Raw genomic sequence first — 20,061 nt, 5'->3', positions numbered from 1 at the left:
AAGTGGGAATTTTTAATGCACCTCTTCAATTTGAAAGACTCAAAGAATATATATATCCTAGCATTTGGTAAATAATTAATTATTATATAAAAATATATTTTTTATCATTAATTTCGGCTACAACAATATAGGGTTAATCATTGGGTTTTTTTTTCAAAGATTATAAATATGGTATTGAGAATTGGGAAATTTAATTCATTTGCATAATTAGGGCCTACCTTAATAGTTAGTTTGAATAATTAAATATTGAATATACGTTAAATATTAAATGCACCTCTTCATATTCAAAGACAATAACCAACTATCTAAACCCTAATTTCAAAAATTATAATTAGATGTGTATAATTTATTAATATACAAACCCTAATTTCGGCTATGCCAATGTGGTTTACAATTATTATTGAAATTTTTTAGAATTAAAAATACAAAATAATTGCACATCTTAAATATGGTATTAAGAAGTGGGAATTGTTAATGCACCTCTTCAATTTGAAAGACTCAAAGAATATATATATCCTAGCATTTGGTACATAATTAATTATTATATAAAAATATATTTTTTATCATTAATTTCGGCTACAACAATATAGGGTTAATTATTGGGTTTTTTTTCAAAGATTATAAATATGGAATTGAGAATTGGGAAATTTAATTCATTTGCATAATTATGGCCTACACTAATAGTTAGTTTGAATAATTAAATATTGAATATACGTTAAATATTAAATGTACCTCTTCATATTCAAAGAATTTAACCAACTATCTAAACCCTAATTTCAAAAATTATAATTAGATGTGTAAAATTTATTAATATACAAACCCTAATTTCGGCTATGCCAATGTGGTTTACAATTAATATTGAAATTTTTTAGCATTAAAAATACAAAATAATTGCACATCTTAAATATGGTATTGAGAAGTGGGAATTGTTAATGCACCTCTTCAATTTGAAAGACTCAAAGAATATATATATCCTAGCATTTGGTAAATAATTAATTATTATATAAAAATATATTTTTTATCATTAATTTTGGCTCCAACAATATAGGGTTAATTATTGGGTTTTTTTTTCAAAGATTATAAATATGGTATTGAGAACTGGAAAATTTAATTCATTTGCATAATTAGGGCCTACACTAATAGTTAGTTTGAACAATTAAATATTGAATATACGTTAAATATTAAATGCACCTCTTCATATTCAAATACAATAACCAACTATCTAAACCCTAATTTCAAAAATTATAATTAGATGTGTAAAATTTATTAATATACAAACCCTAATTTTGGCTATGCCAATGTGGTTTACAATTAATATTGAAATTTTTTAGCATTAAAAATACAAAATAATTGCACAACTTAAATATGGTATTAAGAAGTGGGAATTGTTAGTGCACCTCTTCAATTTGAAAGACTCAAAGAATTTATATATCCTAGCATTTGGTAAATAATTAATTATTATATAAAAATATATTTTTTATCATTAATTTCGGCTACAACAATATAGGGTAAATTATTGGGTTTTTTTTTCAAAGATTATAAATATGGTATTGAGAATTGGGAAATTTAATTCATTTGCAATATTATGGCCTACACTAATAGTTAGTTTGAATAATTAGATATTGAACATACGTTAAATATTAAATGCACCTCTTCATATTCAAAGACAATAACCAACTATCTAAACCCTAATTTCAAAAATTATAGTTAGATGTGTAAAATTTGTTAATATACAAACCCTAATTTCGGCTATGCCAATGTGGTTTACAATTATTATTGAAATTTTTTAGAATTAAAAATACAAAATAATTGCACATCTTAAATATGGTATTGAGAAGTGGGAATTGTTAATGTACCTCTTCAAATTGAAAGACTCAAAGACTATATAGATCCTAGCATTTGGCAAATAATTAATTTTTATATAAAAATATATTTTTTATTATTAATTTAGGCTACAACAATATAGGGTTAATTATTGTGTTTTTTTTTTCAAATATTTTAAATATGGTATTGAGAATTGGGAAATTTAATTCATTGGCATAATTATGGCCTACACTAATAGTTAGTTTGAACAATTAAATATTGAATATACGTTAAATATTAAATGCACCTCTTCATATTCAAAGACAATAACCAACTATCTAAACCCTAATTTCAAAAATTATAATTAGGTGTGTAAAATTTATTAATATACAAACCCAAATTTCGGCTCTGCCAATGTGGTTTACAATTAATATTGAAATTTTTTAGCATTAAAAATACAAAATAATAGCACATCTTAAATATGGTATTGAGAAGTAGGAATTGTTAATGCACCTCTTCAAATTGAAAGACTCAAAGACTATATATATCCTAGCATTTCGCAAATAATTAATTATTATATAAAAATATATTTTTTATTCTTAATTTAGGCTACAACAATATAGGGTTAATTATTGTGTTTTTTTTTCAAATATTATAAATATGGTATTGAGAATTGGAAAATTTAATTCATTTGCATAATTAGGGCCTACACTAATAGTTAGTTTGAACAATTAAATATTGAATATACGTTAAATATTAAATGCACCTCTTCATATTCAAATACAATAACAAACTATCTAAACCCTAATTTCAAAAATTATAATTAGATGTGTAAAATTTATTAATATACAAACCCTAATTTCGGCTATGCCAATGTGGTTTACAATTAATTTTGAAATTTTTTAGCATTAAAAATACAAAATAATTGCACAGCTTAAATATGGTATTGAGAAGTGGGAATTGTTAATGCACCTCTTCAAATTGAAAGACTCAAAGACTATATATATCCAAGCATTTGGCAAATAATTAATTATTATATAAAAATATATTTTTTATTATTAATTTCGGCTACAACAATATAGGGTTAATTATTGTGTTTTTTTTCAAATATTATAAATATGGTATTGAGAATTGGAAAATTTAATTCATTTCATAATTATGGCCTACACTAATAGTTAGTTTGAACAATTAAATATTGAATATACGTTAAATATTAAATGCACCTCTTCATATTCAAAGACAATAACCTACTATCTAAACCCTAATTTCAAAAATTATAATTAGATGTGTAAAATTTATTAATATTAAAAACCCTAATTTCGGCTATGCCAATTGTGGTTTACAATTAATATTGAAATTTTTTAGCATTAAAAATACAAAATAATTGCACATCTTAAATATGGTATTGAGAAGTGGGAATTGTTAATGCACATCTTCAAAGTGAAAGACTCAAAGACTATATATATATCCTAGCATTTGGTAAATAATTAATTATTCTATAAAAATATATTTTTTATCATTAATTTCGGCTACAAAAATATAGGGTTAATTATTGGGTTTTTTTTTCAAAGATTATAAATATGGTATTGAGAATTGGAAAATTTAATTCATTTGCATAATTAGGGCCTACACTAATAGTTAGTTTGAACAATTAAATATTGAATATACGTTAAATATTAAATGCACCTCTTCATATTCAAATACAATAACCAACTATCTAAACCCTAATTTCAAAAATTATAATTAGATGTGTAAAATTTATTAATATACAAACCCTAATTTTGGCTATGCCAATGTGGTTTACAATTAATATTGAAATTTTTTAGCATTAAAAATACAAAATAATTGCACATCTTAAATATCGTATTAAGAAGTGGGAATTTTTAATGCACCTCTTCAATTTGAAAGACTCAAAGAATATATATATCCTAGCATTTGGTAAATAATTAATTATTATATAAAAATATATTTTTTATCATTAATTTCGGCTACAACAATATAGGGTTAATCATTGGGTTTTTTTTTCAAAGATTATAAATATGGTATTGAGAATTGGGAAATTTAATTCATTTGCATAATTAGGGCCTACCTTAATAGTTAGTTTGAATAATTAAATATTGAATATACGTTAAATATTAAATGCACCTCTTCATATTCAAAGACAATAACCAACTATCTAAACCCTAATTTCAAAAATTATAATTAGATGTGTAAAATTTATTAATATACAAACCCTAATTTCGGCTATGCCAATGTGGTTTACAATTATTATTGAAATTTTTTAGAATTAAAAATACAAAATAATTGCACATCTTAAATATGGTATTAAGAAGTGGGAATTGTTAATGCACCTCTTCAATTTGAAAGACTCAAAGAATATATATATCCTTGCATTTGGTACATAATTAATTATTATATAAAAATATATTTTTTATCATTAATTTCGGCTACAACATTATAGGGTTAATTATTGGGTTTTTTTTCAAAGATTATAAATATGGAATTGAGAATTGGGAAATTTAATTCATTTGCATAATTATGGCCTACACTAATAGTTAGTTTGAATAATTAAATATTGAATATACGTTAAATATTAAATGTACCTCTTCATATTCAAAGAATTTAACCAACTATCTAAACCCTAATTTCAAAAATTATAATTAGATGTGTAAAATTTATTAATATACAAACCCTAATTTCGGCTATGCCAATGTGGTTTACAATTAATATTGAAATTTTTTAGCATTAAAAATACAAAATAATTGCACATCTTAAATATGGTATTGAGAAGTGGGAATTGTTAATGCACCTCTTCAATTTGAAAGACTCAAAGAATATATATATCCTAGCATTTGGTAAATAATTAATTATTATATAAAAATATATTTTTTATCATTAATTTTGGCTCCAACAATATAGGGTTAATTATTGGGTTTTTTTTTCAAAGATTATAAATATGGTATTGAGAACTGGAAAATTTAATTCATTTGCATAATTAGGGCCTACACTAATAATTAGTTTGAACAATTAAATATTGAATATACGTTAAATATTAAATGCACCTCTTCATATTCAAATACAATAACCAACTATCTAAACCCTAATTTCAAAAATTATAATTAGATGTGTAAAATTTATTAATATACAAACCCTAATTTTGGCTATGCCAATGTGGTTTACAATTAATATTGAAATTTTTTAGCATTAAAAATACAAAATAATTGCACAACTTAAATATGGTATTAAGAAGTGGGAATTGTTAGTGCACCTCTTCAATTTGAAAGACTCATAGAATTTATATATCCTAGCATTTGGTAAATCATTAATTATTATATAAAAATATATTTTTTATCATTAATTTCGGCTACAACAATATAGGGTAAATTATTGGGTTTTTTTTTCAAAGATTATAAATATGGTATTGAGAATTGGGAAATTTAATTCATTTGCAATATTATGGCCTACACTAATAGTTAGTTTGAATAATTAGATATTGAACATACGTTAAATATTAAATGCACCTCTTCATATTCAAAGACAATAACCAACTATCTAAACCCTAATTTCAAAAATTATAGTTAGATGTGTAAAATTTGTTAATATACAAACCCTAATTTCGGCTATGCCAATGTGGTTTACAATTATTATTGAAATTTTTTAGAATTAAAAATACAAAATAATTGCACATCTTAAATATGGTATTGAGAAGTGGGAATTGTTAATGCTCCTCTTCAAATTGAAAGACTCAAAGACTATATAGATCCTAGCATTTGGCAAATAATTAATTTTTATATAAAAATATATTTTTTATTATTAATTTAGGCTACAACAATATAGGGTTAATTATTGTGTTTTTTTTTTCAAATATTTTAAATATGGTATTGAGAATTGGGAAATTTAATTCATTGGCATAATTATGGCCTACACTAATAGTTAGTTTGAACAATTAAATATTGAATATACGTTAAATATTAAATGCACCTCTTCATATTCAAAGACAATAACCAACTATCTAAACCCTAATTTCAAAAATTATAATTAGGTGTGTAAAATTTATTAATATACAAACCCTAATTTCGGCTATGCCAATGTGGTTTACAATTAATATTGAAATTTTTTAGCATTAAAAATACAAAATAATTGCACATCTTAAATATGGTATTGAGAGGTGGGAATTATTAATGCACCTCTTCAAATTGAAAGACTCAAAGACTATATATATCCTAGCATTTCGCAAATAATTAATTATTATATAAAAATATATTTTTTATTATTAATTTAGGCTACAACAATATTGGGTTAATTATTGTGTATTTTTTTCAAATATTATAAATATGGTATTGAGAATTGGAAAATTTAATTCATTTGCATAATTAGGGCCTACACTAATAGTTAGTTTGAATAATTAAATATTGAATATACGTTAAATATTAAATGTTCCTCTTCATATTCAAAGACAATAACCAACTATCTAAACCCTAATTTCAAAAATTATAATTAGGTGTGTAAAATTTATTAATATACAAACCCTAATTTCGGCTTTGCCAATTGTGGTTTACAATTAATATTGAAATTTTTTAGCATTAAAAATACAAAATAAATGCACATCTTAAATATGGTATTGAGACGTGGGAATTGTTAATGCAACTCTTCAAATTGAAAGACTCAAAGACTATATATATCCTAGCATTTGGCAAATAATTTATTTTTATATAAAAATATATTTTTTATTATTAATTTCGGCTACAACATTATAGGGTTAATTATTGTGTTTTTTTTTCAAATATTACAAATATGGTATTAAGAATTGGAAAATTTAATTCATTTGCATAATTAGGGCCTACACTAATAGTTAGTTTGAATAATTAAATATTGAATATACGTTAAATATTAAATGTTCCTCTTCATATTCAAAGACAATAACCAACTATCTAAACCCTAATTTCAAAAATTATAATTAGCAGTATAAAATTTATTAATATACAAACCCTAATTTCGGCTATGCCAATTGTGGTTTACAATTAATATTGAAATTTTTTAGCATTAAAAATACAAAATAATTGCACATCTTAAATATGGTATTGAGAAGTGGGAATTGTTAATGCACATCTTCAAAGTGAAAGACTCAAAGACTTTATATATATCCTATTATTTGGTAAATAATTAATTATTATATAAAAATATATTTTTTATCATTAATTTCGGCTACAAAAATATAGGGTTAATTATTGTGTTTTTTTTTTCAAATATTATAATTATGGTATTGAGAATTGGAAAATTTAATTCATTTGCATAATTAGGGCCTACACTAATAGTTAGCATGAACAATTAAATATTGAATATATGTTAAATATTAAATGCACCTCTTCATATTCAAAGACAAAAACCAACTATCTAAACCCTAATTTCAAAAATTATAATTAGAAGTATAAAATTTATTAATATACAAACCCTAATTTCGGTTTTGCCAATTGTGGTTTACAATTAATATTGAAATTTTTTAGCATTAAAAATACAAAATAATTGCACATCTTAAATATGGTATTGAGAAGTGGGAATTGTTAATGCACCTCTTCAAATTGAAAGACTCAAAGACTATATATATCCAAGCATTTGGCAAATAATTAATTATTATATAAAAATATATTTTTTATTATTAATTTCGGATACAACAATATAGGGTTAATTATTGTGTTTTTTTTCAAATATTATAAATATGGTACTGAGAATTGGAAAATTTAATTCATTTCATAATTATGGCCTACACTAATAGTTAGTTTGAACAATTAAATATTGAATATACGTTAAATATTAAATGCACCTCTTCATATTCAAAGACAATAACCTACTATCTAAACCCTAATTTCAAAAATTATAATTAGATGTGTAAAATTTATTAATATTAAAAACCCTAATTTCGGCTATGCCAATTGTGGTTTACAATTAATATTGAAATTTTTTAGCATTAAAAATACAAAATAATAGCACATCTTAAATATGGTATTGAGAAGTGGGAATTGTTAATGCACATCTTCAAAGTGAAAGACTCAAAGACTATATATATATCCTAGCATTTGGTAAATAATTAATTATTCTATAAAAATATATTTTTTGTCATTAATTTCGGCTACAAAAATATAGGGTTAATTATTGGGTTTTTTTTTCAAAGATTATAAATATGGTATTGAGAATTGGAAAATTTAATTCATTTGCATAATTAGGGCCTACACTAATAGTTAGTTTGAACAATTAAATATTGAATATACGTTAAATATTAAATGCACCTCTTCATATTCAAATACAATAACCAACTATCTAAACCCTAATTTCAAAAATTATAATTAGATGTGTAAAATTTATTAATATACAAACCCTAATTTTGGCTATGCCAATGTGGTTTACAATTAATATTGAAATTTTTTAGCATTAAAAATACCAAATAATTGCACATCTTAAATATCGTATTAAGAAGTGGGAATTTTTAATGCACCTCTTCAATTTGAAAGACTCAAAGAATATATATATCCTAGCATTTGGTAAATAATTAATTATTATATAAAAATATATTTTTTATCATTAATTTCGGCTACAACAATATAGGGTTAATTATTGTGTTTTTTTTCAAATATTATAAATATGGTATTGAGAATTGGAAAATTTAATTCATTTCATAATTATGGCCTACACTAATAGTTAGTTTGAACAATTAAATATTGAATATACGTTAAATATTAAATGCACCTCTTCATATTCAAAGACAATAACCTACTATCTAAACCCTAATTTCAAAAATTATAATTAGATGTGTAAAATTTATTAATATTAAAAACCCTAATTTCGGCTATGCCAATTGTGGTTTACAATTAATATTGAAATTTTTTAGCATTAAAAATACAAAATAATAGCACATCTTAAATATGGTATTGAGAAGTGGGAATTGTTAATGCACATCTTCAAAGTGAAAGACTCAAAGACTATATATATATCCTAGCATTTGGTAAATAATTAATTATTCTATAAAAATATATTTTTTGTCATTAATTTCGGCTACAAAAATATAGGGTTAATTATTGGGTTTTTTTTTCAAAGATTATAAATATGGTATTGAGAATTGGAAAATTTAATTCATTTGCATAATTAGGGCCTACACTAATAGTTAGTTTGAACAATTAAATATTGAATATACGTTAAATATTAAATGCACCTCTTCATATTCAAATACAATAACCAACTATCTAAACCCTAATTTCAAAAATTATAATTAGATGTGTAAAATTTATTAATATACAAACCCTAATTTTGGCTATGCCAATGTGGTTTACAATTAATATTGAAATTTTTTAGCATTAAAAATACCAAATAATTGCACATCTTAAATATCGTATTAAGAAGTGGGAATTTTTAATGCACCTCTTCAATTTGAAAGACTCAAAGAATATATATATCCTAGCATTTGGTAAATAATTAATTATTATATAAAAATATATTTTTTATCATTAATTTCGGCTACAACAATATAGGGTAAATTATTGTGTTTTTTTTCAAATATTATAAATATGGTATTGAGAATTGGAAAATTTAATTCATTTCATAATTATGGCCTACACTAATAGTTAGTTTGAACAATTAAATATTGAATATACGTTAAATATTAAATGCACCTCTTCATATTCAAAGACAATAACCTACTATCTAAACCCTAATTTCAAAAATTATAATTAGATGTGTAAAATTTATTAATATTAAAAACCCTAATTTCGGCTATGCCAATTGTGGTTTACAATTAATATTGAAATTTTTTAGCATTAAAAATACAAAATAATAGCACATCTTAAATATGGTATTGAGAAGTGGGAATTGTTAATGCACATCTTCAAATTGAAAGACTCAAAGACTATATATATCCTAGAATTTGGAAAATACTTAATTATTATATAAAAATATATTTTTTGTCATTAATTTCGGCTACAAAAATATAGGGTTAATTATTGGGTTTTTTTTTCAAAGATTATAAATATGGTATTGAGAATTGGAAAATTTAATTCATTTGCATAATTAGGGCCTACACTAATAGTTAGTTTGAACAATTAAATATTGAATATACGTTAAATATTAAATGCACCTCTTCATATTCAAATACAATAACCAACTATCTAAACCCTAATTTCAAAAATTATAATTAGATGTGTAAAATTTATTAATATACAAACCCTAATTCTGGCTATGCCAATGTGGTTTACAATTAATATTGAAATTTTTTAGCATTAAAAATACCAAATAATTGCACATCTTAAATATCGTATTAAGAAGTGGGAATTTTTAATGCTCCTCTTCAATTTGAAAGACTCAAAGAATATATATATCCTAGCATTTGGTAAATAATTAATTATTATATAAAAATATATTTTTTATCATTAATTTCGGCTACAACAATATAGGGTTAATTATTGTGTTTTTTTTCAAATATTATAAATATGGTATTGAGAATTGGAAAATTTAATTCATTTCATAATTATGGCCTACACTAATAGTTAGTTTGAACAATTAAATATTGAATATACGTTAAATATTAAATGCACCTCTTCATATTCAAAGACAATAACCTACTATCTAAACCCTAATTTCAAAAATTATAATTAGATGTGTAAAATTTATTAATATTAAAAACCCTAATTTCGGCTATGCCAATTGTGGTTTACAATTAATATTGAAATTTTTTAGCATTAAAAATACAAAATAATTGCACATCTTAAATATGGTATTGAGAAGTGGGAATTGTTAATGCACATCTTCAAAGTGAGAGACTCAAAGACTCTATATATATCCTAGCATTTGGTAAATAATTAATTATTCTATAAAAATATATTTTTTATCATTAATTTCGGCTACAAAAATATAGGGTTAATTATTGGGTTTTTTTTTCAAAGATTATAAATATGGTATTGAGAATTGGAAAATTTAATTCATTTGCATAATTAGGGCCTACACTAATAGTTAGTTTGAACAATTAAATATTGAATATACGTTAAATATTAAATGCACCTCTTCATATTCAAATACAATAACCAACTATCTAAACCCTAATTTCAAAAATTATAATTAGATGTGTAAAATTTATTAATATACAAACCCTAATTTTGGCTATGCCAATGTGGTTTACAATTAATATTGAAATTTTTTAGCATTAAAAATACAAAATAATTGCACATCTTAAATATCGTATTAAGAAGTGGGAATTTTTAATGCACCTCTTCAATTTGAAAGACTCAAAGAATATATATATCCTAGCATTTGGTAAATAATTAATTATTATATAAAAATATATTTTTTATCATTAATTTCGGCTACAACAATATAGGGTTAATTATTGTGTTTTTTTTCAAATATTATAATTATGGAATTGAGAATTGGGAAATTTAATTCATTTGCATAATTATGGCCTACACTAATAGTTAGTTTGAATAATTAAATATTGAATATACGTTAAATATTAAATGCAACTCTTCATATTCAAAGACAATAACCTACTATCTAAACCCTAATTTCAAAAATTATAATTAGCAGTATAAAATTTATTAATATACAAACCCTAATTTCGGCTATGCCAATGTGGTTTACAATTAATATTGAAATTTTTTAGCATTAAAAATACAAAATAATTGCACATCTAAAATATGGTATTGAGAAGTGGGAATTGTTAATGCACGTCTTCAAAGTGAAAGACTCAAAGACTATATATATATCCTAGCATTTGGTAAATAATTAATTATTATATAAAAATATATTTTTTATCATTAATTTCGGCTACTAAAATATAGGGTTAATTATTGTGTTTTTTTTTTCAAATATTACAATTATGGTATTGAGAATTGGAAAATTTAATTCATTTGCATAATTAGGGCCTACACTGATAGTTAGTTTGAATAATTAAATATTGAATATACGTTAAATATTAAATGCAACTCTTCATATTCAAAGACAATAACCTACTATCTAAACCCTAATTTCAAAAATTATAATTAGCAGTATAAAATTTATTAATATACAAACCCTAATTTCGGCTTTGCCAATTGTGGTTTACAATTAATATTGAAATTTTTTAGCATTAAAAATACAAAATAATTGCAAATCTTAAATATGGTATTGAGAAGTGGGAATTGTTAATGCACCTCTTCAAATTGAAAGACTCAAAGACTATATATATCCAAGCTTTTGGCAAATAATTAATTATTATATAAAAATATATTTTTTATTATTAATTTCGGCTACAACAATATAGGGTTAATTATTGTGTTTTTTTTCAAAGATTATAAATATGGTATTGAGAATTGGAAAATTTAATTCATTTCATAATTATGGCCTACACTAATAGTTAGTTTGAACAATTAAATATTGAATATACGTTAAATATTAAATGCACCTCTTCATATTCAAAGACAATAACCTACTATCTAACCCCTAATTTCAAAAATTATAAATAGATGTGTAAAATTTATTAATATTAAAAACCCTAATTTCGGCTATGCCAATTGTGGTTTACAATTAATATTGAACTTTTTTATCATTAAAAATACAAAATAATAGCACATCTTAAATATGGTATTGAGAAGTGGGAATTGTTAATGCACATCTTCAAATTGAAAGACTCAAAGACTATATATATCCTAGAATTTGGAAAATACTTAATAATTATATAAAAATATATTTTTTATCATTAATATGGGCAACAACAATATAGGGTTAATTATTGTGTTTTTTTTTCAAATATTATAAATATGGTATTGAGAATTGGAAAATTTAATTCATTTGCATAATTAGGGCCTACACTAATAGTTAGTTTGAATAATTAAATATTGAATATACGTTAAATATTAAATGCACCTCTTCATATTCAAATACAATAACCAACTATCTAAACCCTAATTTCAAAAATTATAATTAGATGTGTAAAATTTATTAATATACAAACCCTAATTTTGGCTATGCCAATGTGGTTTACAATTAATATTGAAATTTTTTAGCATTAAAAATACAAAATAATTGCACATCTTAAATATCGTATTAAGAAGTGGGAATTTTTAATGCACCTCTTCAATTTGAAAGACTCAAAGAATATATATATCCTAGCATTTGGTAAATAATTAATTATTATATAAAAATATATTTTTTATCATTAATTTCGGCTACAACAATATAGGGTTAATTATTGTGTTTTTTTTCAAATATTATAAATATGGTATTGAGAATTGGAAAATTTAATTCATTTCATAATTATGGCCTACACTAATAGTTAGTTTGAACAATTAAATATTGAATATACGTTAAATATTAAATGCACCTCTTCATATTCAAAGACAATAACCTACTATCTAAACCCTAATTTCAAAAATTATAATTAGATGTGTAAAATTTATTAATATACAAACCCTAATTTCGGCTTTGCCAATTGTGGTTTACAATTAATATTGAAATTTTTTAGCATAAAAAATACAAAATAATTGCACATCTTAAATATGGTATTGAGAAGTGGGAATTGTTAATGCACATCTTCAAATTGAAAGACTCAAAGACTATATATATCCAAGCATTTGGCAAATAATTAATTATTATATAAAAATATATTTTTTATTATTAATTTCGGCTACAACAATATAGGGTTAATTATTGTGTTTTTTTTCAAAGATTATAAATATGGTATTGAGAATTGGAAAATTTAATTCATTTCATAATTATGGCCTACACTAATAGTTAGTTTGAACAATTAAATATTGAATATACGTTAAATATTAAATGCACCTCTTCATATTCAAAGACAATAACCTACTATCTAACCCCTAATTTCAAAAATTATAAATAGATGTGTAAAATTTATTAATATTAAAAACCCTAATTTCGGCTATGCCAATTGTCGTTTACAATTAATATTGAACTTTTTTATCATTAAAAATACAAAATAATTGCACATCTTAAATATGGTATTGAGAAGTGGGAATTGTTAATGCACATCTTCAAATTGAAAGACTCAAAGACTATATATATATCCTAGCATTTGGTAAATAATTAATTATTATATAAAAATATATTTTTTATCATTAATTTCGGCTACAAAAATATAGGGTTAATTATTGTGTTTTTTTTTTCAAATATTATAATTATGGTATTGAGAATTGGAAAATTTAATTCATTTGCATAATTAGGGCCTACACTAATAGTTAGCTTGAACAATTAAATATTGAATATATGTTAAATATTAAAGGCACCTCTTCATATTCAAAGACAAAAACCAACTATCTAAACCCTAATTTCAAAAATTATAGTTAGATGTGTAAAATTTATTAATATACAAACCCTAATTTCGGCTATGCCAATGTGGTTTACAATTATTATTGAAATTTTTTAGAATTAAAAATACAAAATAATTGCACATCTTAAATATGGTATTGAGAAGTGGGAATTGTTAATGCACATCTTCAAAGTGAAAGACTCAAAGACTATATATATATCCTAGCATTTGGTAAATAATTAATTATTATATAAAAATATATTTTTTATCATTAATTTCGGCTACAAAAATATAGGGTTAATTATTGTGTTTTTTTTTTCAAATATTATAATTATGGTATTGAGAATTGGAAAATTTAATTCATTTGCATAATTATGGCCTACACTAATAGTTAGTTTGAATAATTAAATATTGAATATACGTTAAATATTAAATGCACCTCTTCATATTCAAAGACAATAACCAACTATCTAAACCCTAATTTGAAAAATTATAGTTAGATGTGTAAAATTTATTAATATTAAAAACCCTAATTTCGGCTATGCCAATTGTGGTTTACAATTAATATTGAACTTTTTTATCATTAAAAATACAAAATAATAGCACATCTTAAATATGTTATTGAGAAGTGGGAATTGTTAATGCACATCTTCAAATTGAAAGACTCAAAGACTATATATATCCTAGAATATGGTAAATACTTAATAATTATATAAAAATATATTTTTTATCATTAATATGGGCAACAACAATATAGGGTTAATTATTGTGTTTTTTTTTCAAATATTATAAATATGGTATTGAAAATTGGAAAATTTAATTCATTTGCATAATTAGGGCCTACACTAATAGTTAGTTTGAACAATTAAATATTGAATATACGTTAAATATTAAATGCACCTCTTCATATTCAAATACAATAACCAACTATCTAAACCCTAATTTGAAAAATTATAATTAGATGTGTAAAATTTATTAATATACAAACCCTAATTTTGGCTATGCCAATGTGGTTTACAATTAATATTGAAATTTTTTAGCATTAAAAATACAAAATAATTGCACATCTTAAATATCGTATTAAGAAGTGGGAATTTTTAATGCACCTCTTCAATTTGAAAGACTCAAAGAATATATATATCCTAGCATTTGGTAAATAATTAATTATTATATAAAAATATATTTTTTATCATTAATTTCGGCTACAACAATATAGGGTTAATTATTGTGTTTTTTTTCAAATACTATAATTATGGAATTGAGAATTGGGAAATTTAATTCATTTGCATAATTATGGCCTACACTAATAGTTAGTTTGAATAATTAAATATTGAATATACGTTAAATATTAAATGCAACTCTTCATATTCAAAGACAATAACCTACTATCTAAACCCTAATTTCAAAAATTATAATTAGCAGTATAAAATTTATTAATATACAAACCCTAATTTCGGCTATGCCTATTGTGGTTTACAATTAATATTGAAATTTTTTAGCATTAAAAATACAAAATAATTGCACATCTAAAATATGGTATTGAGAAGTGGGAATTGTTAATGCACATCTTCAAAGTGAAAGACTCAAAGACTATATATATATCCTAGCATTTGGTAAATAATTAATTATTATATAAAAATATATTTTTTATCATTAATTTCGGCTACTAAAATATAGGGTTAATTATTGTGTTTTTTTTTTCAAATATTACAATTATGGTATTGAGAATTGGAAAATTTAATTCATTTGCATAATTAGGGCCTACACTGATAGTTAGTTTGAATAATTAAATATTGAATATACGTTAAATATTAAATGCAACTCTTCATATTCAAAGACAATAACCTACTATCTAAACCCTAATTTCAAAAATTATAATTAGCAGTATAAAATTTATTAATATACAAACCCTAATTTCGGCTTTGCCAATTGTGGTTTACAATTAATATTGAAATTTTTTAGCATTAAAAATACAAAATAATTGCAAATCTTAAATATGGTATTGAGAAGTGGGAATTGTTAATGCACCTCTTCAAATTGAAAGACTCAAAGACTATATATATCCAAGCATTTGGCAAATAATTAATTATTATATAAAAATATATTTTTTATTATTAATTTCGGCTACAACAATATAGGGTTAATTATTGTGTTTTTTTTCAAAGATTATAAATATGGTATTGAGAATTGGAAAATTTAATTCATTTCATAATTATGGCCTACACTAATAGTTAGTTTGAACAATTAAATATTGAATATACGTTAAATATTAAATGCACCTCTTCATATTCAAAGACAATAACCTACTATCTAACCCCTAATTTCAAAAATTATAAATAGATGTGTAAAATTTATTAATATTAAAAACCCTAATTTCGGCTATGCCAATTGTGGTTTACAATTAATATTGAACTTTTTTATCATTAAAAATACAAAATAATTGCACATCTTAAATATGGTATTGAGAAGTGGGAATTGTTAATGCACATCTTCAAATTGAAAGACTCAAAGACTATATATATCCTAGAATTTGGTAAATACTTAATAATTATATAAAAATATATTTTTTATCATTAATATGGGCAAAAACAATATAGGGTTAATTATTGTGTTTTTTTTTCAAATATTATAAATATGGTATTGAGAATTGGGAAATTTAATTTAATTGCATAATTATGGCCTACGCTGATAGTTATTTTGAACAATTAAATATTGAATATACGTTAAATATTAAATGCACCTCTTCATATTCAAAGATAATAACCAACTATCTAAACCCTAATTTCAAAAATTCTAATTAGGTGTGTAAAATTTATTAATATACAAACCCTAATTTTGGCTATGCCAATGTGGTTTACAATTAATATTGAAATTTTTTAGCATTAAAAATACAAAATAATTGCACATCTTAAATATGGTATTAAGAAGTGGGAATTGTTAATGCACCTCTTCAATTTGAAAGACTCAAAGAATTTATATATCCTAGCATTTGGTAAATAATTAATTATTATATAAAAATATATTTTTTATCATTAATTTCGGCTACAACAATATAGGGTAAATTATTGGGTTTTTTTTTCAAAGATTATAAATATGGTATTGAGAATAGGGAAATTTAATTCGTTTGCATAATTATGGCCTACACTAATAGTTAGTTTGAACAATTAAATATTGAATATATGTTAAATATTAAATGCACCGCTTCATATTCAAAGACAATAACCAACTATCTAAACCCTAATTTCAAAAATTATAATTAGCAGTATAATATTTATTAATATACAAACCCTAATTTCGGCTATGCCTATTGTGGTTTATAATTAATATTGAAATTTTTTAGCATTAAAAATACAAAATAATTGCACATCTAAAATATGGTATTGAGAAGTGGGAATTGTTAATGCACATCTTCAAAGTGAAAGACTCAAAGACTATATATATATCCTAGCATTTGGTAAATAATTAATTATTATATAAAAATATATTTTTTATCATTAATTTCGGCTACTAAAATATAGGGTTAATTATTGTGTTTTTTTTTTCAAATATTATAATTATGGTATTGAGAATTGGAAAATTTAATTCATTTGCATAATTAGGGCCGACACTAATAGTTAGCTTGAACAATTAAATATTGAATATATGTTAAATATTAAATGCACCTCTTCATATTCAAAGACAAAAACCTACTATCTAAACCCTAATTTCAAAAATTATAATTAGAAGTATAAAATTTATTAATATACAAACCCTAATTTCGGCTTTGCCAATTGTGGTTTACAATTAATATTGAAATTTTTTAGCATTAAAAATACAAAATAATTGCAAATCTTAAATATGGTATTGAGAAGTGGGAATTGTTAATGCACCTCTTCAAATTGAAAGACTCAAAGACTATATATATCCAAGCATTTGGCAAATAATTAATTATTATATAAAAATATATTTTTTATTATTAATTTCGGCTACAACAATATAGGGTTAATTATTGTGTTTTTTTTCAAAGATTATAAATATGGTATTGAGAATTGGAAAATTTAATTCATTTCATAATTATGGCCTACACTGATAGTTATTTTGAACAATTAAATATTGAATATACATTAAATATTAAATGCACCTCTTCATATTCAAAGATAATAACCAACTATCTAAACCCTAATTTCAAAAATTCTAATTAGGTGTGTAAAATTTATTAATATACAAACCCTAATTTCGGCTTTGCCAATTGTGGTTTACAATTAATATTGAAATTTTTTAGCATTAAAAATACAAAATAATTGCACATCTTAAATATAGTATTGAGAAGTGGGAATTGTTAATGCAACTCTTCAAATTGAAAGACTCAAAGACTATATATATCCTAGCATTTGGAAAATAATTTATTTTTATATAAAAATATATTTTTTATTATTAATTTCGGCTACAACATTATAGGGTTAATTATTGTGTTTTTTTTTCAAATATTACAAATATGGTATTGAGAATTGGAAAATTTAATTCATTTGCATAATTAGGGCCTACACTAATAGTTAGTTTGATTAATTAAATATTGAATATACGTTAAATATTAAATGTACCTCTTCATATTCAAAGACAATAACCTACTATCTAAACCCTAATTACAAAAATTATAATTAGCAGTATAAAATTTATTAATATACAAACCCTAATTTCGGCTATGCCTATTGTGGTTTACAATTAATATTGAAATTTTTTAGCATTAAAAATACAAAATAATTGCATATCTTAAATATGGTATTGAGAAGTGGGAATTGTTAATGCACATCTTCAAAGTGAAAGACTCAAAGACTATATATATATCCTAGCATTTGGTAAATAATTAATTATTATATAAAAATATATTTTTTATCATTAATTTCGGCTACAAAAATATAGGGTTAATTATTGTGTTTTTTTTTTCAAATATTATAATTATGGTATTGAGAATTGGAAAATTTAATTCATTTGCATAATTAGGGCCTACACTAATAGTTAGCTTGAACAATTAAATATTGAATATATGTTAAATATTAAAGGCACCTCTTCATATTCAAAGACAAAAACCAACTATCTAAACCCTAATTTCAAAAATTATAGTTAGATGTGTAAAATTTATTAATATACAAACCCTAATTTCGGCTATGCCAATGTGGTTTACAATTATTATTGAAATTTTTTAGAATTAAAAATACAAAATAATTGCACATCTTAAATATGGTATTGAGAAGTGGGAATTGTTAATGCACATCTTCAAAGTGAAAGACTCAAAGACTATATATATATCCTAGCATTTGGTAAATAATTAATTATTATATAAAAATATATTTTTTATCATTAATTTCGGCTACAAAAATATAGGGTTAATTATTGTGTTTTTTTTTTCAAATATTATAATTATGGTATTGAGAATTGGAAAATTTAATTCATTTGCATAATTATGGCCTACACTAATAGTTAGTTTGAATAATTAAATATTGAATATACGTTAAATATTAAATGCACCTCTTCATATTCAAAGACAATAACCAACTATCTAAACCCTAATTTCAAAAATTATAGTTAGATGTGTAAAATTTATTAATATTAAAAACCCTAATTTCGGCTATGCCAATTGTGGTTTACAATTAATATTGAACTTTTTTATCATTAAAAATACAAAATAATAGCACATCTTAAATATGTTATTGAGAAGTGGGAATTGTTAATGCACATCTTCAAATTGAAAGACTCAAAGACTATATATATCCTAGAATTTGGTAAATACTTAATAATTATATAAAAATATATTTTTTATCATTAATATGGGCAACAACAATATAGGGTTAATTATTGTGTTTTTTTTTCAAATATTATAAATATGGTATTGAGAATTGGAAAATTTAATTCATTTGCATAATTAGGGCCTACACTAATAGTTAGTTTGAACAATTAAATATTGAATATACGTTAAATATTAAATGCACCTCTTCATA

This window comes from Humulus lupulus, chromosome X, assembly GCF_963169125.1.
Source record: "Humulus lupulus chromosome X, drHumLupu1.1, whole genome shotgun sequence".
Lineage (NCBI taxonomy): Eukaryota > Viridiplantae > Streptophyta > Magnoliopsida > Rosales > Cannabaceae > Humulus > Humulus lupulus.
Note: the sequence above shows the minus strand (reverse complement) of the source record.